The 25,945-nt window shown below is 42.2% G+C and overlaps 1 pseudogene; it reads left to right on the top strand.

Moving 5' to 3' along the window:
• The first annotated feature begins 8,676 nt into the window (after window positions 1-8,676).
• LOC116561654 lies at window positions 8,677-8,804 on the top strand (annotated as a pseudogene).
• Window positions 8,805-25,945: the final 17,141 nt, after the last annotated feature.

The following is a 25,945-nucleotide window of genomic DNA, read 5'->3' as shown; positions in this document are numbered from 1 at the left end:
GTCTCGCTGCCCTATCCTGCTGGATACCAAGAGTAGGTATCCATGCTGAAAATGACAAGTAGAAAGACAGACCACATTATATTGCTGAGCTTTGAATCAACCAGCCCTGATGGTGGCTGTATTTCTGAACTTCCTGTTATGTCAGATGATAAATTTCCCTATTGTTAAAGGCATTATTTTTCTTCAGTGGAGATTTTTGCTCATAACCGAATGCATCCAAAGTGTTTGGTGCTTTTCTCTCTGTCTTCCCATGATCCACTTATTATCATGATTCAGAATTCCCCTTTTCAGTTAGGTCATCTCTGTCTCATTTAAAACAGCGGGCCCTGCCCCTGATACGAATTGCCCTGGGACTTCTTTTTATATCTTTCTTAGTGCCTGTGATAGTTGATTTTAGGTGTCAACTGGACTGGATTAAGAAATACCTAGAGAACTGTTAAAGCATTACCTGGGGTGCATCCATGAGGGCATTTCCAGAAGAGACTGGTCAGTGAGCTGAGTGAGGAAGAGCCACTTCAGCATAAGCAGCACCATCTAATCTGCTGGAGACCTGGAAAAAAGGAGAGAAAATGATATTCTCCTTCTCTTTCTCTCTTCTGGTGCTGAGACATGCCCCACTTCCTACTCTTGGGCACCAGAATTCCAGGCTCTCTGGCTTTGGGATTCCAGCACTTACATAAGTGGCCCCAGGCTCACAGGCTTTCAGCCTCACACGGAGAGTTACATCATTGGCATCCCTGATTCTGAGCTTTTGGAGTTAGACTGAGCCACACTACTGGCAGCTCAGGGTCTCCAACTTGCAGATGATGACCTGTCATTAGACTTCCCAGCCTCCAACATCACGTGAACCAATTTTCCTAATAAATCCTCCCTCATCTACCTATAAATCTGTCTATCTACCTATCTCCCCATCTACCTACCTATCCATCCATACTGCTGCTCCTGTCTCTCTGGAGAGCCCTGACTAGCACAGCACCTATCATCCTCTCCAATTACAGTAGTTGTTGTTTACTGAGTGTGTATCTCCCTGACTAGGTGTAAACTCCATAAGGGTAGAGGCTTTCTCCTGTTCGCCACTGAATAGGAGACACGATATTCCACCCACGGAAACACTGACTAGCATGTAGTAGGTGCTCAATAAATTTTTGTTGGGTCTTTTCTAAATAAACCCTCCTTGTTGAGCAGAGGAATCTGCCTGGTGCTTCCTGTTGACCAGGGCATGAGAGAATATAGGAATCTTGGGGTATGTCTTCCCTATTCTTAAGGGCATTCAGAAGGTTGATTGGACGTTTCATGAATATTTGCTGAAAACAATAAAAATGTCGAGCAATGCAGTATAAAATATTTCAACATGTGTATTAATTAGTGTTTCTCAAACTTCAAACCCATCCTTCCTTTAATTACTATAGGAATCTCTCAGCACTGCCCACCTTTAGGAAGCGTCTGTCATCCCACAAGGGTTTGGGCCCTTCCTGGGAAACACTGTGTCTCCTGAACACTCAACCAGGAACCAAGAAGTTTTCATGGATGTTTACTTTGGGTTTGCATTATAAATCTAATAGACATTCCCCGTATTCTTTCCCTTCCCTGCTCCAGGTAGATAATGGGTTGAGAACCACTGATTTTCAAGTAAGCAGATGCTTGTGTGCATTTTAGGAGTAATGCCATTTTCCAGTTTTGTTCAGGATCAAAATTGCCTTAGCTTCCCGGAGCATTCCCATCAAGTGCAAGAATATCGTTGACCGTTTGTGGATAGCTTACAGTACGCCGGGCACTGTGTGTAGCTCTTTAACTGTTTGATCTGATTTCATCCTTGTCTCAGTCAGTTCGGGCTGCTTTACCAAACTGCCATGGACCGGGTGGCTTAGAAAGAACAGAAATATATTTCCCACAGTTCTGGAGGCTGGAAGTCCGAGCTCAGGTGCCCCCATGGTCAGGTTTTCTTTTGGGTTGCAGACTGCTGTCCTTTCATTGCGTCTGCACCTGAGGGAAAGGGTGCAGAGAGCTCTCTGCAGCCTTTTGATAAGGGCACTAATCCCATTCATAAGGGCTCCAGCCTCGTGCCCTTACTACTTCCTAAAGACTCCACTTGCTAATACTATCACACAAGGGATTAAGATTTCCACATGTGAGTCTAGGAGAGACACAAACATTTAGTCCGTAACAATCCCCTAAAGAATCAAATGACACAGGGAACAATATGCAAATGACAAAGTGAGGTTTAGGTAGATGCTGGCTAACTAGGCAACGCCAGGCCCGTCCAGGTCCTGATCCGGCACTCTGAACCGTATCTCTGTCGCTCAGTGTCGTATTGAAGCCCATGTGGCCTCCAGTGTCCCCTGGGACAGCGTGGAACCACCCTCTGGAGGGAAAGGAGTGACCAGGCCCTTTACTCCCGTCTCATGCTGAATACACAGCCCTTGCCAGGAGGCAGCTGCAGCCAGCAGCTTCTGGCCCTGCAGTGGGGGTCTCCAGGGAGTCGTGCAGCAGGCCCGCTTGGAGGGTGACAGCAGTATAGTTGAGATAAGAAATAATGCAATTCTCCAGGCAGAGCTGCAGTCTTCTAGCCCATATAAATGATTCCTTTAGCGATTTTGCCAAGGATTATGTGTTATGTGTGCTTAGGGAACCAACACAGCCTGAGAAACCGTCAATATTTCTAGAGAAGGGCGAGTGTAATCAGTCAAGCATTCCAGAAAAAATGTAGTCAATGATTTTAACAGCAAGTGGTTTTGACTATGGAAAGATTCAACTATGAGGGTTTTTTTTTTTCTGTTTTTTTCTTTTTCCCCAAGAATCACTCTGAGCAATTTCTTAAAGAATTAAAATGAAATGTTTCTCGGGTAGCAAATCACCCAGTCTATGGCTTGGAGCTTTATCACTCACCAGCTAACGGGTCTAAAGGGAGAATTCGGAAGATTCTCAAGACTGCTGTAGAGACCTCACAGCCAGGAACACAGGGAGCTGCTGTGAGGACATGACTGTTTTGGTTACAAGTCAGAAACAAGGAGGGGGCTAATGGCGCAGAGGACAGGAGGGAAGGAACGCTTCAATCAAACCAACGCAGGGCCTAGTGCTCTCAGGGGCCAACTCACTGATGAGGGGCTGTGGGCAGGGGCGGGCCCGGCCTGGCACTTAGTGGGCATGTGCCAGGGGAGGGGGGGGGGTGGGGGGGGGGGGGGGGCCGGCCTGGCACGTGGTGCACACACTCCACTAATACCTCCCTCTGTTATTCATCCAGATCTGTTTTGGTCTCTACAGTGGGTGTCTTATTATGGGGCCACTGGTCATTTTATGAAGAACCAAAAGTGGATATCCATCCTAGAAGTGACATTTTCTTTGGAAAATAGAATATAATGATTTACCACCATGTTACTGAATTTTGGAGGCTGGCTTAAATTTGCAGTCCTCGAGGAAACGTTACTGGCAGAGCCTTGCTGGTTTCTGAAAAATATCCACTAATGCCCTTGCTGTGGGAATTCTTTGATAGGAGGAAAAGATGAGGGTAAGCCAGGCGAAGACAGAGCCAAAGGATACCCAGTGGATCTGAGGGAGTTACCACAAGCCTGCCATGGTCTGAAAGGAGGGCCGTTGGCTTTGACCTTGACTGAGCTGTCTCAGGCATTCCCCAGAAGGTTGCTCATTGTGAGACCGGCTTGGAGTAAGTGCTGGCTTCCAAGGAGACACACAGTGACCTGTGTGTCTCCTGCATCCGTCCTGGGCCTGGTCACACCTGTCATAGCCCACAACAGAATCAACACCCAGTTCCAAGTTCCTACCCTCTCGTAGCACCCAGATCGTCCCACAGTAAGCTTAGACTCCTGTGTGCAGTTAGCCCCACGCCTCCAGCTTCCTAACTCCCTGTAGGCTCTTCTTCCCTAATCCATCTAGACCCCACAGTTGATTCTAAGTCCTCTGTTTCACCAAGACACTCCACCCGCTTTTGCCCGTGCAGAGCCCCAGTCCTAGAGCAGCCCCACAATCTGCTTTCCCTTCCATATCAGTTGACCCTGCACTTGGCTATGTGTAATAAAAGCTGACATCAGTGGCTTCATGAAATGGAAGTTTTATTTTATTCCCCCACAAAAGAAACATACGGACTAATAAGTACTCATAGAACGCCCAGGCTCTTTCTCTTCCTTCGGTCTTTGTTAGCATGTGGGTTTTGTCTTTGTGCTTGTTGCCTCATGGTCACCATATGGCTGCTTCACCTCCAGCACTGCATCTGCATTCCAAGTAGGAAAAGGGGAAGGAAGGGTAAAGGGAAAAGGGCATGTGCCAGCTGAGCAGGCCCACAAACAAAATACACAACAATTTAAAAAAAAAAAATCTGTTCTGGAAAGACCAGCTACGGACTTCTGTTCCACCTCATTGGCCAGAACTCTAACCTAGGCCGTCCCTGGATGCAAGGGAGGCTGAGACACAGGGAAGGTTTGGCTGGTCGCATCTCCCCTGCAAACAGAAGGAAAGACGGAGGGTGGATCTGGGCTAGACAGCCGGCCGTCTCTGCTCTCCTCCCTCCCAGTCTGCTGCCTGGAAGAGCCATGGCACACGCATAGGCTCCAGCCTGGCCCCTCACTCCCTGCCCTCAGAGGCTGTCCCACACCTCACCACCACCCTCAAGCCCTCTGCCCAAGCCCATCCACCTCACTGTTCCCATTTTGACAAGAACATCCAACCACCAGGCAAGGCCCCGCACGTGAACACACTGACGTCTTCTCCTGGCCACACCCTCTGTCTGAGCTTCCACCTCCCACTCCTCGTGGACTTTGTTCCACGTGTGATCAGCTGGCACACCCATCACTAACGTCTTCCTCTCTGCCAGCGGTTTTCCCACAGCCTATCGGAAGGATACTACAATCTGTGTCTTGTTGTGAAGATGACCTGAATTAACAAGGATTGGTGTTACAATGATGATTATTCTAAAACACAAAACGAAACAACACAAACAGCCTTTGACCATTTCTACATCTGTCTGCTTATGGAACCCAGTCATCTGACCATCCCAGGAACACCCGACTTTATCATGTCCTAAAGCAAGGTTATCTTCCTCCCTGGGCTCTTTCACTGCTTTGGTGGATGGAACCAACATCCAGTGACTCAAAGCAGAGCCCAGGGCCTATCCTAGCTCCTTCCGCTCCCACTCTGTCCCACCCTAGAAGTCACGAAATTGGTTGAGTGAATCTCCCAAAGATTTTAGAATTTGTTCCTTCCCTTCTGTCCCTATGCTCCAAGCCAGGTGGATCCAACAGCATCCTGAGTGAGCGCTCTGGCATTGGGTCCACTCCCCTCAAAGCTCCTCCACATCACTGCCCGGGCACAACGTAAAACTCAGACCTGCTCACTCACCCCGCACAGCGGCACGAGGGGCTTGCAGCGGCAGGACTCATGGGCGTTTCTCCCAGAAAGCTTACTTGGTTGGTAGCTAAGTTAAGTTTAAGTAAGAACTTTATTTGTAAAACTGCTTATGCTTAAATTGAAAAAAAAGAAAAGCAGAGCTGTCTTCTCCCACGTGGTTCTGATGGGCAGAATCTGGTTTGGAACACAATGCCTGGTCTGTTTGGGATGAGCAGGGGTGCAGCTGGGAGCAGGGCTGTGGTCTCCTCCCCACCCACCACCCCGTCTTCTCACTGGCTGCAGTTAGCAGTCTCTCTTCTGGACGGAAATCCCCACAATAATAAGCATTGCTTCTCCTTTGGATGTTCAGGGGCAGAGCTACACAGTTCAGAACTGGAACTCATGGTATTTGTAAATCCGCGTTAAGCTGGAAATCATCCTTCTAAGGATAAGGAGAAAGCCTGTTTTTAAGTGAGAACTTTTTGTCAAGGAGCTTACAGTTTTCTGATTTCAAGTCACTTTCCTAAAGTCTGTATTAGGTCAGCAAGGGGTGGGGATTATCATTGTCATCTGACAGAAGAGGGGACGAGATAACAGGGAGGAAGGTTAGGAGCAACTTGTCCATAGTGGTGGATCAGAAGGATTTGGACCAGATCGGATCCCCACACAATAATCTCTTCACAGCTTACATTTCTTAGGTGAAATGCAGCTTGCCATAAATCTGTAAGGGTGAAGGACAGATTGTGCGTTGGGCATGCTATGAAATTAAGAAGGTTTTCAGGGTTAGCACAGGGGAAAATAGGAAGTGAAAAGCTGTAATGTAGAAGATAGCTTCTTCCAGCTCTGCAAGCACAGTCTGATGATCCCCTATTCTTTCTGCTTGCAATCTTATGGTTTCTGCCAATTTACTCAACATATCATCTGTACGTTCACCCTGAGAAACACACTCTGGTTCTATGGGCTTTCAGGAGGAAAGAGCATTCCGAGGCAAGGGCGAAGCACCAGATTCCTCCCAGCAGTCAGCATGAAGCTGTAGGCCCAGTTCTGCATAGTGTTTTCTCATTCCTGGGAAGGAGAAGAGAGGACAGGTGGCAGACTGTGATCTATAGGGCCCAGGAGCAAGGTGGTGTGATGCAACTGGAAGCAAATAGGTGACAAATGAAAGAACTATCCTGGAACCACAACTTTTCCCTATTATGATCTAAAATCCTAAATGTTAAAAGCCAGAGAAAAATAACCTGGAATAAAGGGCCCTTGGGTTTGGTCATGCTTAAATCCCCATCTTTATCTTCTGTGTGCATTCCCAAGGGAAGCCTCTGTCTCAGCCACACCAACCCATCCTTCATGAGCCACCCTCTCTCAGGCTTCTGCTTCAACTCTGCTAGCCCCACTTCCTGGGATACTCTTACTGCCTTTTCTGCATGCTTGACTTTTACTTGCATTGCAAGATTCCATTTTCCAGAAAAGCGAAGACTTCTATATATCTACTCTCCTGTAAAAGATATAAAAACACTACCAAGAACTGCCAAAATCAATTTTGTCAGAATTCTGGAAATTAATTAAAGGTTCATAAAAATCTCAGGAGAGTTTATTCAAGAAAAACAGCAGAATCTCAGAAGAACAGGTTTGTGGCATCTTTACTTGCCCTAAGGCCCCTCTTGAAAATCAGCAGCCACTAGAGAAGGCAGATCAGAGGTGGAGTTCCCCTAAAGCCCCATCTCCAGAGAACTGTCACTATTTGACCTGTCTAGCAAGTCACTGAAAAACTCAATTGTTCAAGGCTTGTCTGTATTTCACCTGACTCAGAGTTCCATCTCTATGAACAGTTCTACCTCTAGGTAATTTGCTGAAAACGATCAGCAACAATTGTTTAATATTGGAGATTCCTGTGGCAGTGTTAACAGTTGAGACTAACAAGATACTGACAAAAATCTTAAAAGGATAATTATCCTGATCTGATCACTGCATATTATATATATATGTGTATATATATATGTATATATATATATACACACACACATATATATAGTGAGACTTATATATATGTATATATATATATATATATATATATATATATATCTCACTATGTACCCCCATGAATATACATAATTATTTTTCAATTAAAAATAAACTTTAATTAAAAATACATCTGGCTCATGCCTATAATCCCAGCACTTTGGGAGGCCTAGGTGGGGGGATCATGAGAGGTCAGGAGATCAAGACCATCCTGGTCAACATGGTAAAATCCATCTCTGCTAAAAATGCAAAAATTAGCTGGGTGTGGTGGTGCGCACCTGTGCCTCAGCTACTCAGGAGGCTGAGGTAGGAGAATTGCTTGAACCTGGGAGGTGGAGGTTGCGGAGAGCCGAGATTGTGTTATTGCACTCCAGACTGGGCAACAAAAGCGAAAACTCCATTTCAAAAACAAAACAAAACAAAAAATACATCTAAGCCCACAGTTTTAGAGATACAAAAAATAAAAAGCTTAAGGTAAAAACTGGAGAATGGGAGGTCTGTGGTGGACTTTCCAAAGTTCAAACATATCCCTAGAAATCTGAAAAGCAACATGCATGTGTGGGGTTTTGTGCCTCTCCAGAAAAGGTAGAAGCCCTAAACTCTGACTTCCTGCTTATCTTGAGATTTTGCACAAGCAGGAAGTGAAAGTTAACTCCACAGCTGTAAACACTGGATCACTGAAGGCATGCCTCACCATGCACGCAGAGGCTCTCAGCAAAGGCTGTGGGAATATATTGGATGTGGGAATCATTCAAGGAATTCTCTGTCCAATCATTAGCTTAAAAACTAAGCAACCCCAGCAGAGAATTCGGTGGCCACAAACAAATAAAAAGTTTATAGAATTAGTCTAGAAAGTAACTAGGTGGCTGGGCTCACACCCGTATTCCCAGCACTTTGGGAGGCCAAGGCAGGCAGATAACTTGAGGTCAGGAGTTAGGGACCAGCCTGGCCAACATGGTGAAACCTGTCACTACTAAAAATACAAAAGTTAGCTGTGCATGGTAGTGCATGCCTGTACTTGGGAGGCTGAGGCAGGAGAATTGTTTCAACCCAGGAGGTGGAGGTTGAAGTGAGCTGAGATTGTGTCACTGCACTCCAGCCTGGGCAAAAAGAATGAGACTCCATCTAAGAAAAATAAAAAAAGAAAGTATCTAGGCAAACAAACAACAATACCTGCAACAGCAAAACCTGGGGAAGGGTGAGGAATCTTATATCCACAGTTGCCACATTCTATTATTTTAAATGTCCAGTTTTCAACAACAACAAAATGAAACAGACAAAAATTGGAATGTATGGCTCATACACAGGTAGAAAAGCAGTCAATGCCCTTGTCCTGGGTACAGTGGCATCTGGCATTCATCTCATATCAGCCAGCGACAAAGCAACCCCTTGTTTCTCTTGGCTTGGCCTTTAGTCTGTGCCCATGCCTGGTTCATGCCTTGGAAACATGGTGGGAATACAGTCAATACAAACTTTCCCTAAGGAAGCATAGACAACAGAGTTACTAGACAAAGACTTTAAATTAGGTATTATAAATAGGCTCAAAAACCAAAGAAACTATGTTAAAATAATAAAAGATATGTATGAGAGTGAGGTTTCACAAATAGACAACATCAATAAAGAGGAGAAAATTATTTAAAAAGAACCAACTAGAAGTCCTGGAGTTGAAAATCAAAATAAACAAAATATGAAAAATTATCATCATATTCAAAGTAGATTTGAGCAGGTAAAAAAAAGAATCAGTGAACTTGAAGACAGGTCAATTGAGATTGCCTAGTTTAAGGAATAAAAGGAAAAAAGAATGAAGAAAAATAAACAGTCTCGGATACCTACAAGACATCATTAAAGTGTACCAACAGAGGTAAAATAGAAATCACAGAAGGAGAGGAGAGACAAAAGGAGAAGAAAGAATATTTAAAGAAATAAACTGGAAACTTCACAAATTTGATTTTTAAAAATCAATCTACATATTCAAGAATCTTAATGAATTCCAGCTGGGCATGGTGGCTCATGCCTGTAATCCCCGCACCTTGGGAGAGTCACCTGAGATCAGGAGTTCGAGACCAGCCTGGCCAACATGGTGAAACCCCATCTCTACTTAAAACACACAAAAAAATCTGGATGTGGTGGTGGGTGCCTGTAATCCCAGCTACTTAGGAGGCTGAAGCAGGAGAATCACTTGAATCCAGGAGGTGGAGGCCACAGTGAGCCAAGATTGTGCCATTGCACTCCAACCTGGGTGACAGAATAAGACTCCTCATCAAACAAACAAACAAAAAAAAGGATCTTAATGAATTCCAACTAGAATAAACCCAAAGAGATCTACACCTGGACACATCATAATCAAGCTGTCAAAAGCCATAAATAGGACACCAATGCTTGTCAGCATCCTTCACAATAGCCAAAAAGTATAAATATCCCAAATGTCCTTTGGCGGATGAATAGACAAACAAAATGTGATATACCCATACTGTGGAATGTTATTTAACTATTTAAGAAAGAAAATTCTGACACATACTACAGCATGAATGTATCTTGAAGAAATTATCCTTAATGAAATAAGCCAGACACAAAAGGACAGATGTTATATAACTGCTTACATGAGGTACCTAAAAAGCCAAAGGTACAGAGACAGAGAGTGGAATGGGAAGATGGAGATTTGGAAATAATTGTTTAATAGGTGCTGAATTTCAGTTTGGAAGAACGAAAAATGTCTGGGGGTGGATTGTGTGTTAGTCCATTTTGCATTACTGTAAAGGAATACCTGAGACTGGGTAATTTATAAAGAGGTATACTTATTTGTCTCACAGATCTGTAGGCTGTACAAATATGGAAACTCCATCTGCTCAGCTTTTGGTGAGACCTCAGGCAACTTTTACTCATGGTAGAAGGGAAGGGAAACTGTCATGTCACATGACAAGAAAGGGAGCCAGAGCGATGAAGAGGAGGTGCCAGTCTCCTTTAAACAACTATCTCTTGCATGAACTTGAGAACTCACTTATTACTATGTGGATGGCAACAAGCCATTCATGAAGGATCCACCCCCATGACCCAGACACCTCCCACTAGGCTCTACCTCCAACAAGGAAAATTACATTTCAACATGAGATTTGGAAAGGATGAATATCCAAATCACATCAGATAGTAATGAATGAGCAACAATATGAATTTACTTAATATGAAATACATGTACTTAATGTGAATGCCACAGAATTGTACACTTAAAATGGTTAAATGATAAATTGTACACTTAAAATGGTTAAATGATAAGTTTTATGTTATGTGTGTTTTACCAGAAACAAAAACAAAGACAAAAAATGAATCCTGAATGCAGCCAGAGAGAAGTGATTCACCACATAAAAATTTTAAAGCAACTTCTTATAAGAAACTATGTAAACCAAAAAGCAATGGGATTATATACGTAAGTACTGGGAAAAAACTGTCAACTAAGAATTTTATACTCAGCAAAACTATACTTTGAAACAAATGAGAAATTAAGACACGCCCAGAAAAACAAAAATGAGAGAATTTGATCATTAGTAGTTGTGGTCTACACAGAACACGTAAAAGGAATTCTTTTGGTTGAAATTGAAGGGCACCAAAGAGAAACTGAAACCTACATAAAGAAATAAAAAGCACTGATAAAGGCTGGGTGCGGTGGCTCATGCCTGTAATCCCAGCATTTTGGGAGGCTGAGGCAGGTGGATCACAAGGTCAGGAGATTGAGACTATCCTGGCCAACATGGTGAAACCCCGTCTCTATTGAAAATACAAAAAGTAGCTGAGCTGAGGCAGGAGACCCGCTTGAACCTGGGAGGCGGAGGTTGCAGTGAGCTGAGATCATCCCACTGCACTGCAGCCTGGTGATTGATAGAGTGAGACTCTGTCCAAAAAAAAAAAAAAAAAAAATACACTGGCAAAGATAAACAGATAGATAATTGTAAAAGGCAGTATAAATAAATAATTTTTGTAACTCTTTTTACTCCTATCTAATTTAAAAGATAGCTGTATAAATCTATAATTTTAAAACTGTGTGAATGGGTTTATAAGGTACAAGGATAAAATTTGTTTGACAATAATAGTCAGAAGTAAGGGGAAAGATAATGGAGCTATACTGGAGCAAATTTTGGATACAATTGAAATTAAGTTGGTATTAATCTGAGCTAAATAGTAGCAAGTTATAATGTTAACTGTAATCCCCAGAACAACCACTAAGAAAACAATTCAAAAACATGTAGGAAAAGAAGTAGTAAAGGAATAAAAATGGTATACTAGAAAATATCTATTTAATTTAAAGAAGTCTGTAGTAGAACAACAAAAAAAATGAGATATACAGAAAACAAATAGCCAATGGCAGACATAAATCCTATGTTTAATAATTACACTAAATGTAAATGAAATAAGTAAGTATTCCAATCAAAAGACAGAGGTTGGCAAAATGGATATTAAAAAACACCCGATACATGTTGAACAATGAGAACACATGGACACAGGGAGGGGAGCACTACACACTGGGGTCAGTTGGGGGAAATAGGGGAGGGACGGTGGGGGGTGGGGAGCTGGGGAGAGATAGCAAGGGGAGAGATGCCAGATGTAGGTGATGGGGAGGAAGGCAGCAAATCACACTGCCACGTGTGTACCTATGCAACAATCTTTCATGTTCTTCACATGTACCCCAAAACCTAAAATGCAATAAAATAAATAAATGGGGAACAAAACAAAACAAAACAAAACACCCGATCCAACTATATGCTGTCAACAAGAGACACACTTTATATTAAAATCACAAACAGGTTGGAAGTAAAAGGCTAGAAAAAGATGTGCCATAAAACAGTACCAAAAGGAGAACTGGAGTGGAGCTAATATCAGACAAAATATACTTTAAAACAAAAATTTTTTACTAGAGAAAAAGGAAGTGGTTTTAAGATAATGGTCAATTCATCAGGAATATGTAACATTTATAAACATGCACACACCTAACAAGGGAGCCCAAGAAATATGTGAAACAAAACCTGAGAGAATTGAAGAGAGAAATAGATGATTCAACATTAATACTCCAAAACTTGAATATTTCATTTTCAATACTGGATAGAATGATTAGGGAGAAGAACAACAAGGAAATAGAAGACTTCAAAATGGTATAAACCTACTAGCCTAAGCAGACATTTGTAGAACACCCCACCCAATTATCCCAAAATTCACATTTTTGTCAAGTAAAACATTCCTTAGGATAGATAATATGGTAGGCTATTCAAGTCTCAATAAATTTAAAATATTGGAATAATAAAGCATGTTTTCTAATTGCAGTGGAATGAAATTATGTCTTTTAATATAAGGAAATTTAGAAAATTCATGAATATGTGGAAATTAAATAACAAAATTCTAATAATAGGTCACAGAAGAAATCAAAAGGAAAATGAGAAAATACTTTGAGATGAATGAAAATGAAAACAGCATACCAAGTTTATGGAATGCAGTGAAAACAGTGCTCAGAGGTAAATTTATAGCTGTAAAGGTCTACATTAAAAAAGAGGAAAGGTCTCAAATTTTTTTTTTTTTTGAGATGGAGTCTCACTCTGTCTTCTAGGTTGGACTACAGTGGCATGATCTCGGCTCACTGCAACCTCCACCTCCTGGGTTCAAGCAATTCTCCTGCCTCAGCCTCCTGAGTAGCTGGGATCACAGGCGTGTGCCACCACACCTGGCTAATTTTTGTATTTTTAGTAGAGGCAGGGTTTCACCATGTTAGTAGGCTGGTCTCAAACTCCTAACCTTGTGATCTGCCCGCCTTGACCTCCCAAAGTGCTGGGATTACAGGCGTGAGCCATTGCGCCCGGCCTCAAACCTTTAAGTGAAATTTCTACCTTAAAAACTAGAAAAAGAAGAGAAAACTAAACCCAAAGCAAGCCAAAAGGAGGGAAAAATAAAGATGACAGTGGAGATGAATGAAATCGAGACTAGAAAAACAATAAGATGGAACCAAAAGTTGATTCTTTGGAAAAATGAACAAAATTGACAGACTTTTAGCTAGACTAACAGAAAATGAGAGAGAAGACTCAAATTACTGAAAGCAGGAATGAAAGAGGGAATGTTACTACCAAACTTATAGAAATAAAAAATGGCTATAAGGAAATGCTATAAGCAAGAGTATGCCAATAAATTGAACAACTAACATGAAATGGAAAATTCCTCTAAAGACATAATCTACCAAAACTGACTCAAGAAGAAACACATCTGAATATTCAAGAAGAAACACATCTGAATATACGTATAACAAGAAGAAAGATTAAATCTGTAATAAAAAAATCATTCATTAAGAAAATGCCAGGCCAGATGGTTTCATTGTTGAATTTTATGAAATGTTTAAAGAACAATGAACACAAATCCTTAACAAACTTTTCTGAAACATAGAAGAGGAGTGAAATATCCCAATTCATGATAGGAGCCCAGCTTTAACCCTGATATTCAGACACAGACATTGCAAAGAAAACTGTAGACCAATATACCTTACAAAAATAAATGGAAAAATTCTTAACAAAATACTAGCAAATCTAATATAAAAAGGATTATGCAACATCACCAAGTGGGATTTATTCTAGTAATGCAGGTTGGTTCAAAATACAAAATTAATCAGTGTAATGCATTATATTAATAGAATGAAAGACAAACAACACATTATCTCAATAGATGTAGAAGCACTTTTAAAAATCCAACACCATTTCACGTTGAAAACATTAACCAATTGAGAATAAAAGTAAACTTCTTCTACTTGTGGTAAGATCCACAGCTAACATCATAATTATGAAAGACAGAATGCTGTCTCCCATCCCAAGATTAGGAACAAGATAGGAATGTCCACTCTGAAGCCTTTCTATTCAACATTGTACTTAAGTTCTAGGCAGGGAGAGAAGATGAGAAAGAGAAATAAGAAGCATCAAAATTGGAAAACTATCTCCATTCACAGATGACACCACCTGGTATATAGAAAATCCTGAAGAATCCATGATAAAATCTATTAAAACCAATACAATATATTCAGCAAGGCTGCATGATACAAAGTCAATACACAACATTTAACTGTATTTCTGTATAACAGCAAAAAGCAAATCAAAAGTGAAATTAAGAAGTCAATTCCAGGCCAGGCGCAGTGGCTCACGCCTGTAATCCCAGCACTTTGGGAGGCCGAGGCAGGTGGATCACGAGGTCAAGAGATCGAGACCATCCTGGCCAACATGGTGAAACCCCGCCTATACTAAAAAATACAAAAATTAGCTGGGCGTGGTGGCACATGCCTGTAGTCCCAGCTGCTCGGGAGGCTGAGGCAGGAGCATTGCTTGAACCCCGGAGGCGGAGGTTGCGGTGAGCCAAGATCGTGCCACTGCACTCCAGCCTGACGACAAAGCAAGACTCTAAAAAAAAAAAAAGAAAAAGGAATCAATTCCATTTACCATAGCATCAAAAGGAATACATTTAACTAACAAAGTACAAAACTTGAACACTGAAAACTATAAGTCATAATTTGAAGACAATAACTAAATAAGTAGAAAGAAATCTCATCTTTATGAATTGGCAGGCTTAATATTGATAAGATGTTAATAATCTCCCAAATGACCTACAACTTTAATGCGATCCCAATCAAAATTCCAACTGCCTTCTTGAATAAATAGACAAGCCTGTCCTAAAATTCATTCAGAAATGCACAGAACTTAAAATAATCAAAACAATCTCAAAAAAGAACAATGAAGTTAGAGGACTCATACTTCCCAATTTCAAACTTACTGTAAAGTTACAGTAATTGAGATATGAGATATTGGCACAAAGATAGAGATATAGATAGTTGGAACACAATTAAGAGTTCAGAAATAAACCCACATATTTATGGTAAATTGATTTTCAAGAAAGCTCAAAAAATACAAAAAAAAAAAAGCTGTACAACTCTCTCTCTGTATCTCACATCCTACACAAAAATTAACCTGAAATGCATAATAGACCTAAATGTAAGAGCTGAAACTGTAAAACCCTTAAAAGGAAACATAGGCATAAATCTTTGTAACCTTGGACTAGTCAATAGTTTCTTAGCTATCACGCCAAAAGCATACCCAATAAAAGAAAAAAAAGATAAATGGAACATCATTAAAATAAAAACTTTTGGCTTCAAATGACAGCATCAAGAAAATGAAAAGACAATCCAATGTATGTGACAAAATATCTGCAAATCATATATCTAATAAGGAACTTGGTATATAAAAAACTCACATCTCAAACATAAGAATACAGACAATCCAATTTAAAATGGGCAAAGGATTTGAATAGACATTTCTCCAAAAGATGCTCACCACCGCAAGTCGTTAGAGAAATGCAAATCAAAAACACAATGAGATACTATTTCAGACCCACTAGAATTGCTAGAATAAAAAAGAGTATAGCAAGTGTGAAGTGTCCAGAATCGGTAAAGGCATAGAAACAGAAAGAGATTAGCGAGCGGGGAGGGCTGTGCCGAATGAGGAGTGACCAGTTAGCGCCTATGCATTTTAGGAGGGGGTGTTAAAGTTGTTTTGGGACTATGATAGTGGTAATGGTTATACTAAAATTACTGAGTTGGATACTTAAAAATTGTTGATTTTTATATGTAAATTACAGCAAAATAAACCTGTTATATGAACTTTAAAAATAAAAAGGAGATCCAATGCAAGAATCATCTCCTTCTAACTCTCTTTTTCACTCTCCCCAGGCATAGTACGCACTTCCCACCCCCAGCAGAATGGGCTTTTCATCTCACTTGTTCTCATGGATTGTAATTGTTTAGTCACTTCTCTGCTTTATTTCTGTGTCACCAGCCCCTAACACAGTGACTAGCACAGCATGGTGAATAGTAATTTTGGAAGACATGAATGTCTTCTCTACAATTTATTTTTTATTATTAAAAAAACTTTTTATTTTCGATTCAGGGGGTACATGTACAGACTTGTTACATGAGTATATTGTGTGATGCTGAAGTTTAGGGGTATGATTGGTCCTGTCACCCAGGTACTAGGCATAGTATCCAATAGTTAGTTTTTCACCCTTGCCTGCCCTCACAGTAGTCCCCAGTGTTTATCATTCCTATCTTTATGTCCATGAGTACCCAATGTTTAGCTTCCACTTGTAAGTGAGAACATGCAGTATTGGGTTTTTCTGTTCCTGAGATAATTTGCTTAGGACAGTGGCCTCCGCCTGCATCCATGTTGCTTCAAGAGATATGATTTCATTCATTTTTATGACTGTGTAGTATTCCATGGTGTATATGTACCACATTTTCTTTATCCAATCCACCATGGATGGGCACCTTTGCTATTGTGAATAGTGCTGCAATGAACATATGAATGCATGTGTCTTTTTTTTTTTTTTTTTTTTTGAGACAGTCTCACTCTGTTGCCAGGCTGGAGTGCAGTGGCAAGATCTCTGCTCACTGCAACCTCTGCCTCGTTTCTTTTGCCACAGCCTCCAGAGTAGCTGGGACGACAAGCATGCGCCACCACGCCCAGCTAATTTTTGTATTTTTAGTAGAGACGGGGTTTCACCATGTTGGCCAGGATGGTCTCGATCTCTTGACCTCATGATCTGCCCACCTTGGCGTCCTAAAGTGCTGGGATTACAGGCATGCGCCACCATGCCCAACCGTGTCTTCTTGATAGAGCATTTTATTCTCTTTTGGCTATAAGCCCAGTAAAGGGATTGCTGGGTTGAATGGTAGTTCTGTTCTAAATTCTTTGAGAAATCTTCAAACCACTTTCCATAGTGGCTGAACTAATTTATATTCCCACCAACAGTGTGTGTTTCTTTTTTTGTGCAGCACCACCAGTATCTGTTGTTTTCTGACTTTTTTTTTTTTGGATACAGAGTCTCGCTCTGTCACCTGGCACCAGGCTGGAGTGCAGTGGTGCGATCTCGGCTCACTGCAACCTCTGCCTCCGGGGTTCAAGCAATTCTCCTGCCTCGGCCTCCCGAGTAGCTGGGACTACAGGTGCGCACCACTACTCCCAGCTAATTTTTGTATTTTTTAGTAGAGATGGGGTTTCACCACGTTGGCCAGGATGGTCTCAATCTCTTGACGTTGTGATCCGCCTGCCTCAGCCTCCCAAAGTGTTGGGATTACGGGCGTGAGCCACCACGTCTGGCCATTTTTGACTTTTTGTCAATAGATATTCTGACTGGTGAGGGATGGTATCTCATTACGGTTTCAATTTGCATTTATTTGATGATTAGCGATGTTGAATATTTCTTCATGTGTTTGTTGGACACTTCTATGTTTTCTTTTAAGTGTCTATTTATGAATTATCCCCATTTCTTAATGGGGTTGTTTTTTGCTCACCCTGCTACTGTTACTGTTGGAGCAAGCACAGAAAATTAACACCAAGACAAAAGTATGCCAAATTGCAGGGTTTTTATTGCCAGTGGCCATGGAGGACTCATGTCTCTCCAACCTGTGGCCCTGAGCTCAGGAGGAGCAAGGCATTTAAGCTGCAAAACCACATCCTTGTTTAGGGGGGCACAGGGGTGTGCAAGGCAAGCTGTCTGTACAGAAGCTAAAGGTAGCAGTTTGTTGCAAGGGGTGGGGGGTAGCAGTGGAAATTTTTTACCCTTAGAAAATAACACTTTTGATAATTGCAGTACAGTAGCAATTCTGAGGGTGTATCTAGAGATACACCTCTGCCCAGGGCCCAGGTGTTATCTCTATAAGATGACGGTGCTTAGGTTTCTGTTTTAGCCCCTATCTTACTACCAAAACCTGGTAAAGACACAACAAAAAAAAAGAAAACTACAGGACAATATCCCTGATGAACATAAATGCAAAAATCCTCAACAAAATATTACCAAACCAAATCCAGTGTCACATCAAATAATTAATTCACCATGATCAAGTAGGCTTCATTCCTAGTGTGCAAAGTTGTTGGTTCAATATATATGAATAAATAAATGTGATTCACCACATAAACATATTGCAAACAAAAACCATATGATTATCTTAATAGACATGAGAAAGTTTTGATAAAATTCAACATCCCTTCATGATAAAAACCTTCAAGAAGGGCCCAGCACAGTGGCTCACACCCGTAATCCCAGCACTTTGGGAGGCCGAGGCGGGCAGATCACGAGATAAGGAGTTTGAGACCAGTCTGCCCAAGATGGTGAAACCGTATTTCTACTAAAAATACAAAAAAAAAAAAAAAAATAGCCATACATGGTGGCACACACCTATAATCCCAGCTACTCAGGAGGCTGAGGCAGGAGAATCACTTGAACCCAGGAGGTGGAGGTTGCAGTGAGCAGAGATCGTGCCACTGCACTCCAGCCTGAGCAACAGGACAAGACTCCATCTTAAAAAATAAAATAAAATAAAATAAAACCCCTCAAGAAACTAGGCATCAAAGGAACATACCTCAAAATAGTAAGAGCCATCCATGACAAATACATAGCCAACATTATAATAATGGGCAAAAACTGGAACCATTGCCTTTAAGAACTGGAACAAGACAAGGATGCCCACTCTCACCACTCCTACTCAACATAGTAGTGGAAGTCCTAGCCAGAGTAATTAGGCAAGAGAAAGAAAGAAAAGGCATTTAAACAGGAAAAGAAGTCAAACTACACTTTGCTGACAATATGATCCCATAGCCAGAAAACCCTAAAGATACCACCAAAAGGCCCTTGGAACTAATAAATAACATCAGTAAAGTTTCAGAATACAAAATCAGTGTACAAAAATCAGTAGCATTTCTACCAATAATGTTCAAGCTGAGCACCAAATCAAGAACGCAGTCCCATTTGCAGTATCCATTAAAAAAATTACCAAGGAATGCATCTAACTAAGGAGGTGAAAGATCTCTACCAGGAGAACTACAAAACGCTGCTGAAAGAAATCTCAGATGACATAAACAAATGAAATACATCCCGTGCTCATGGATTATAAGAATCAATATCGTAAAAATGACCATACTTCCCAAAGCAATCTACAGATTCACCATTGTTGATAGAATCAAACTATCAACATCTTTGTTCACAGACTTAGAAACAATGATTCTTTGCACTTTTTAACACTCAGATTGTTTTTGGAATGAGCTGACCAGTGTGGTCACCGTTTGGGAGAACTTAGGAAGCCCTTGCAGCCTCTGAGCAGAAGTGGGTTTCTCTGTGAAGGAAGTCTGACGATAATGCCCACTCTGGTTGTCTAGCCCCTCCCCACCCCCACCGCAGACTTGGGGTTCGGAGGCTACGGGCTTGGGTAAGGATTCGGGGTCTGGGCTGACAGAAGGAGTAGGATGCGTCGTGCCCAGACAAGCACTAGGGTGTAGGATGGAGATCCCAGACCAGATCGGAGGGCAGGAAGCAAAACTTGCAGAGACTTCCAGAGCAGCTGAGTGCCAGCTGGGGGTGCCTAAAATATCCACTAGGTTCCTGGGGACAGGGAAGAAGCAGTCACAGGTTCTGAGCTGGCTGAATTATGGGTGTCTTAAGGGCAGCCAGAGCCTTCATGGATGAGAAGGGTGAGAGAATATCTACCCATATTCTTACAGTTGTAGGTGGCCATTTCTTAAAGACCCATGAAGTCTTAAAGACCCATAAGTCTCTCTGTGTGTGTGTGTGTGTGTGTGTGTGTGTGTGTGTGTGTGTGATGGAGTCTTGTTCTCTTGCCCAGGCTGTAGTGCAGAGGCACGATCTCGGCTCACAGCATCCTCCGCTCCCTGGCATCCTCATCCTCCGCTGCCTGGCATCCTCCACTGCCCGGGTTCAAGGATTCCCCTGCCTCAGTCTCCTGAGTAGCTGGGACTACAGGCACATGCCATCACGCCCAGCTAATTTTTTTTGTATTTTAGTAGTGACAGGGTTTCATCTTGTTGGCCAGGATGGTCTCGATCTCCTGACCTAGTGATCTGCCCGCCTCAGCCTCCCAAAGTGTTGGGATTACAGGCATGAACCACCGTGCCTGGCCAAGACCCATGAAGTCTTTAAGAAATGGCTCCCTACACCTGTAAGAATATGGGTAGATAGGAAAGAAAATAGCATTTTGTTGGCCCCTGGAGGCCACGGGGCAATGGGTGGGAAGCAATAGAGGCTAGAGATGCAGATATGAGCATGACTGCAATTCCCTGGGGAAGGAACCTTCAGAAGGATAATGAAGGAAGACGTGAGGATGCTCACCATGTGCCTGGTATGGTGTTAGGCATAATTCAAGGATTCCTCATTTAATTCCTGTAACGACCCTGTAGGACAGGTACAATTATGTCACCATCGGAGTTGAGGAAACTGAAGCTGTGGAAGTAGATGTTAATTACCTTGGTTCTCTCAACTAGTAGGTGCAGAGCTGGGATATACAGACCAAGTGCTACTCAGAGAGAAGACTCTGCTGGGGGGCTGCAACCCAGAGGTCTTGGCAGCTCTCCTTCACCCTGGCTTAAGAGTAACAGGAGGAAGACGCGCTTGAAACAATGGCAGCATCAGGCATATCTCTTGGTCCCTGCTAGACTCAATTTTTAAGTGTCTCTCTTGTACTTGCCAACTGCAAGCTCTGGATTTGAAGGAGCCAAGAAGAGACAGGCTGGAGAGGGAGGGGCAGCAAATCCAGGTATTGTTTCACTGGGATTAAGGACAGAGAACAATGGCCTGTAAGTCTGTTTTGAACACTCAAAGTCCTTGCCCATCCAGAAAGACTGAGCTTTGAAATCTAAAACAAGTTGAATCAAATGTCTTTTAAGGCTAAAACGGAGAAAAATAATCAGCTTACAATATAATATATACCAAAGCACCTGCAGCCTAAAAGGAAGGGAAAAAATCCAGGAATAAATTTGACCTTAAATCTCCCATGATTCTGATAGATGTGTATTTTCAGGAAGGAATGCTTTGGGTGTATGCTTCGCTGGGAGAAACTGCGCTTGTTGAAAGCTGTTTTGGGTGATGTGGGTTGAGGGTCCATTTTCCTCATGCTTTTGTGTGAATTTCCCCAAAACCACCACAGACATTGTGGCAGGGGCTGGGGCAGATCTGCGGTGCCTAAGTGATTTCTCTATAATCTTTCCAGAAGTACATATCAGCGTTCATGTTATCAAACTAAAAGCATGTAATCCGTTCTGTTCTGATATTTATGTTAAAGGCCTCACAATATGAAGACTAATGTGGATGGGATATGTAATTTGATGATTAAATGATACGATTTCACAGTGGAGAATTTATTTTCAGATTCTAATTAGAGCCAAACTGAGCCCTGCGGATTCTTGTTAACTCCATGGATTATCTAGTGTATTATATATATATTTTTTAACGGAGTTTGCTCTTGTCGCCCAGGCTGGAGTACAATGGCACAATCTCAGCTCACTGCAACCTCTGCTTGCCAGGTTCAAGCAATTCTCCTGCCTCAGCCTCCCAAGCAGGTGGGATTACAGGTGCCCCCCACCACACCTCACTAATTTTTTGTATTTTTAGTAGAGACAGGGTTTCACTATGTTGGGCAGGCTGGTCTCAAACTCCTGACCTCAGGTGATCTGCCCGCCTTGGCCTCCCAAAGTGCTGGGATTACAGGCATGAGCCTCTGTGCCCGGCTGGTACATTATATTAGTAAAACTCTGTGTCCTGTGTCATTTCCAGAGAAGCCAGGGAACCTAAGTGGGTGGTTGAATTGAGTGACTTTCCCTGGGAGTTCCCAGTCTCTGGAGGTTGAGGACAAGTCTGTGTCTGATGCACATAGAATGGGAACCCTCACCAAAAGCCACCAAAGATCACAGGATGCTGGGGAGAGGACTTAGGCTTCCGTTGGTGGCTAAACAGATGTCCCTAAGTCATCTTACCACCCCACGATCCCGGGAATCTACATTCTTCAAGAGGTTACGCTGTGCACAGGCAGGGGAGAGACAGGACTTGCTGTTTCTGCCAAAAGAGAGGATTCTTTCTTAGTGCTAAAAATGTGCAGTGATCAGAATTGCTGTCGACTTGGGTCATCTTCATCCCAGTGACAGGGAGGAAGGCTGTCTTGCTACTGGTATGCTTTTTTTCAAGGTGTTAGATCAAATACCCTTGTGCCAAAACAAACCAGTATCTCAGCTAATTGAGCATGCAGATGTCACCAATTCACCAGAGTCGTTAGTACATACCAGCTCAGGTCCTCTGAGGCTCTTGCCTATGTAGAAGGGAGAAGTGTCTGAGAATCAGCAATGGATCTCTCCCCATCTAGGTCACCTACAGGCAGCGCCCCAAGTCCTTAGGAGGGGGCCACTCACATTCCACTGAAGAAAGAAGCTCCAGCCCAAAGCACCAGGATGGAACCAGGAATTGGAAAGCTGACAGCCCCGCCCCACGTAATCTAACCTCCCTACCTCTCCCTGACCCCATCCTGGAGTGTAAATGAATAATTGAGATAACACATTTTCTCCTGAAGTTTGTTTAATTTCTTATTTCTAGAGACTGGGAGACCATGTGCATTGTTCTTCTCTGCTGAAGACAGTTTTCATATAAATAAGGGATTCACTCTGACTCCTTTCACTGAAGTTAAAATTCCATTTAAAAGTAAATTGAGTTCCTGAAATATATGTATTGGCAGCAGGGGCACACTGGTATTACATTTTACATTTAACATAGTGCTGTTTGCTTTGACAGATTCCAGACTTTTTCTGACATAAATCAATAGAGTGATGTTTGAAGAGCTCAAATCTATCTTTCGTTCTTCCCCCTACTCCAACCCTGTATTCTCAAACCCATAAAGAAGTAACTTTCTAGCAGGTGTCATTTGATTGGAGAGTATTATTTACAGCATTGGACTGCAACACTGTCTGTAACTATAAACTCACACAGGAAATGCTAGGAGGAAGAGCCAGGATTTTGCTTCTGAAGGGAAGCACTTTAACGTATTTTTTAATGGTATGTGTGAATATGTATGTACAAGCATGTATGTATGCACAAATGTGTAAGTACATGAATGGGAGCATGCGCGGGGGCGCATATGTGTTCATATGTGTGCGTGTGCATGCAAATGTGTATGCACTTGGGTGTGCAAAAGTGTATGTGTATATGTGTGTGCATGTATATGCATTTAGGTGTGTGTAACTGCATATAATTTTTTCATGACTCCTCTGACCTGGCCATGGTGGATGTAAGTATTCCAGGGAGCAGCTAGCTGAGGCAAGAGCCATCAGGATCAGGCTTAAGGGGCTGGAGGAGGCAGGGGATGAGCAGTGGTGGGAATCTAGAAGGTTCCCAGGTGGTGTGAGTTCTGCCTTTCCGGAAAAGAAGCCATAGCCCCACCTTCTGTCACCCTCAAGGAGTCAGGGTGCTGACCAGATAATCATATTCTAGGTAGGAGAGCTGGCCTCATTTTTTAGAGGATGGAGCTTGGAGCTCTACCCAAGCTTGTACTGAGAAATGGGAGTCTCTCACTGGCCACATTATTTTTAATGTAACAGGAGGGTAAATCTTTGGCTAGAATCTTTTTTTAAGACTAAGGATCCATAGTTTTTTGCCCCAGTGGGATGACGTGACTTGTAGCCTTGTGTTCTACAACTGGTTGACAGATTTAAAACGATGGGTAAATTTGATCCTGCCATTTTGATGCTCAGCAAACTAACACAAGTACAAAAAACCAAACACCACATGTTCTCATTCATAAGTGGGGGTTGAACAACGAGAACATATGGACACAGGGAGGGGAACATCACATACCCGGGCATGTCAGGGGGTGGGGGGCTAGGAGAGGGATAGCAGGGGGTGGGGGGATTGGGAAGGGTTAGCATTAGGAGAAATACCTAATGTAGGTGACAGGGTGATGGATGCAGCAAACCACCATGGCACGTGTATATCTATGTAACAAACCTGCACGTTCTGCACATGTACCCCAGAACTTAAAGTATAATAAATAAATTTAAAAAAAAAGAAAACAACAGCAACAACAACAATGGGTAAGTAAAGAACCTGCTAGGACCTTTGACTATTTAACGTTTTAGATTTAACCAGAGTTGCTGGGTCATGAAGGTGCGTACTGACGGCTGTAAGTAAAAGCAAGGGTAGGAAGGAAAGAGAGCAGATATTTTGAGCTAGGAGCTGACCCAGTTGTTCATGTCTGCATGGTCCAAAGAATAAAGCAAATACAGAGCTGTTGCAGTAGTTCTGATATTGCAGGAGATCTTCATTGTTCTCCTCCCCAATTGCCTTTGAAGAGAATATTTTTTCTTTTGTTTTAATCTGAAACAGTCTGATTATAAAAATTCACAGAATATATTACCTCTTTCTGTAATGGTTAATTTTTTTGTGTCAACCTGACTAGGCTAAGGGATGCTCGGAGAGCTGGTAACACATTGTTTCGGGGTATGTCTGTGAGAGCGTTTCTGGAAGAGATGAGCATTTGAATCAGTAGACTTGAGTAAAGCAGATCCGCCCTCACTGGTGTGAATGGGCCTCATTCAATCCATACAGGGCCCAGATAGAATAAAAAGATGAAGGGCGATTTGTGCTCTCTCTTCTTGAGCAGAGTCAGCCCTCTTCTCTTGTCCTCAGACATTGGAGTTCCTGATTCTCAGGGCCTTCAGACGCTGGGACTTACACCAGTACCGGACGCAAACCCCCGTTCTCAGGCCTTTGGCCTGACTGAATCACACCATCAGCCTTCCTGGCTCACCAGCTTGCAGATGACATACTGTGGGACTTCTCAGCCTCCATAATCATGCAAGCAAATTTCCACAATAAATCTCCTGTTATCATCTATCTATCTATCCATCCATCTACCCATCCATCTATCCATTCATCTGTCCATCTATCTATCCTACTGGTCCTGTTTTATGGAGAACACTAACACACTCTCCTTGGCTCTGTTGTCTAGATTTTCACATACTTTATACTTTTCAGTAAATGATATTCATTAGAAAGAGAATCATATGTGATTTAAGTTTGAGAAAAGAAAAACAGCTCTGAGCAGTCTGAGCTCTGTGAGGTCTGCAGGCCCAGAGAGAAATGAGTATGGGGCTTCAGTCATGTCCCCTGCACCCATGTCCAGGATCAATTGTTTAAAGTCATTTGGTTCCCAACTAGCTGCCTAGCTCATTATCTTCATGTTCCTGGAATTTGTGATACAAAGAACAATGGATATCCAATCTATAGCTTATGTTGTTTTAGTGAAATTCCTGGAAAACAACTCAAGAACTTCCTCCCCTTTTCCTTTGAAAAATTACTTTTAACTGCCAGTAATCAGAGTGTATATTCAGGGCAACTTGAATCTAGGCTCCAGGGTTGTAATCCTCAATTTTGTCCCATATAAACTCTCTACTTATGTTAATTTTGCCTCAATTTCTTCCTTTTAGATTGACAAACTGTATTGCTTTGCCAGTCTATGTATTCTACTTTTGGGGTCAGAAATGAGAGTCCCTCCTCTGACTCCCTAGGGAAGAGAAGTTGTCTCTGTCCCCTTGACTCCACCATCACTGCCCACATTGGCCCGCATGCTGGAGCAACAGAAAAAGCCACGTTTTCACGTGGGTTGAGCTTGGAGATATACATACGTTTTTACTAGGAAATGAGAACTCTCTGGTCTAGTTCTTATGTATCTGGAATATATATATTTGGTCTTTCTTGGTGGAGC

This window comes from Sapajus apella, unplaced genomic scaffold (genome assembly GCF_009761245.1).
Source record: "Sapajus apella isolate SASKATOON/1434 unplaced genomic scaffold, GSC_monkey_1.0 scaffold29, whole genome shotgun sequence".
In the NCBI taxonomy this organism is placed as follows: Eukaryota; Metazoa; Chordata; class Mammalia; order Primates; family Cebidae; genus Sapajus; species Sapajus apella.
Note: the sequence above shows the minus strand (reverse complement) of the source record. Positions and strands in the feature narration are given on the sequence as shown.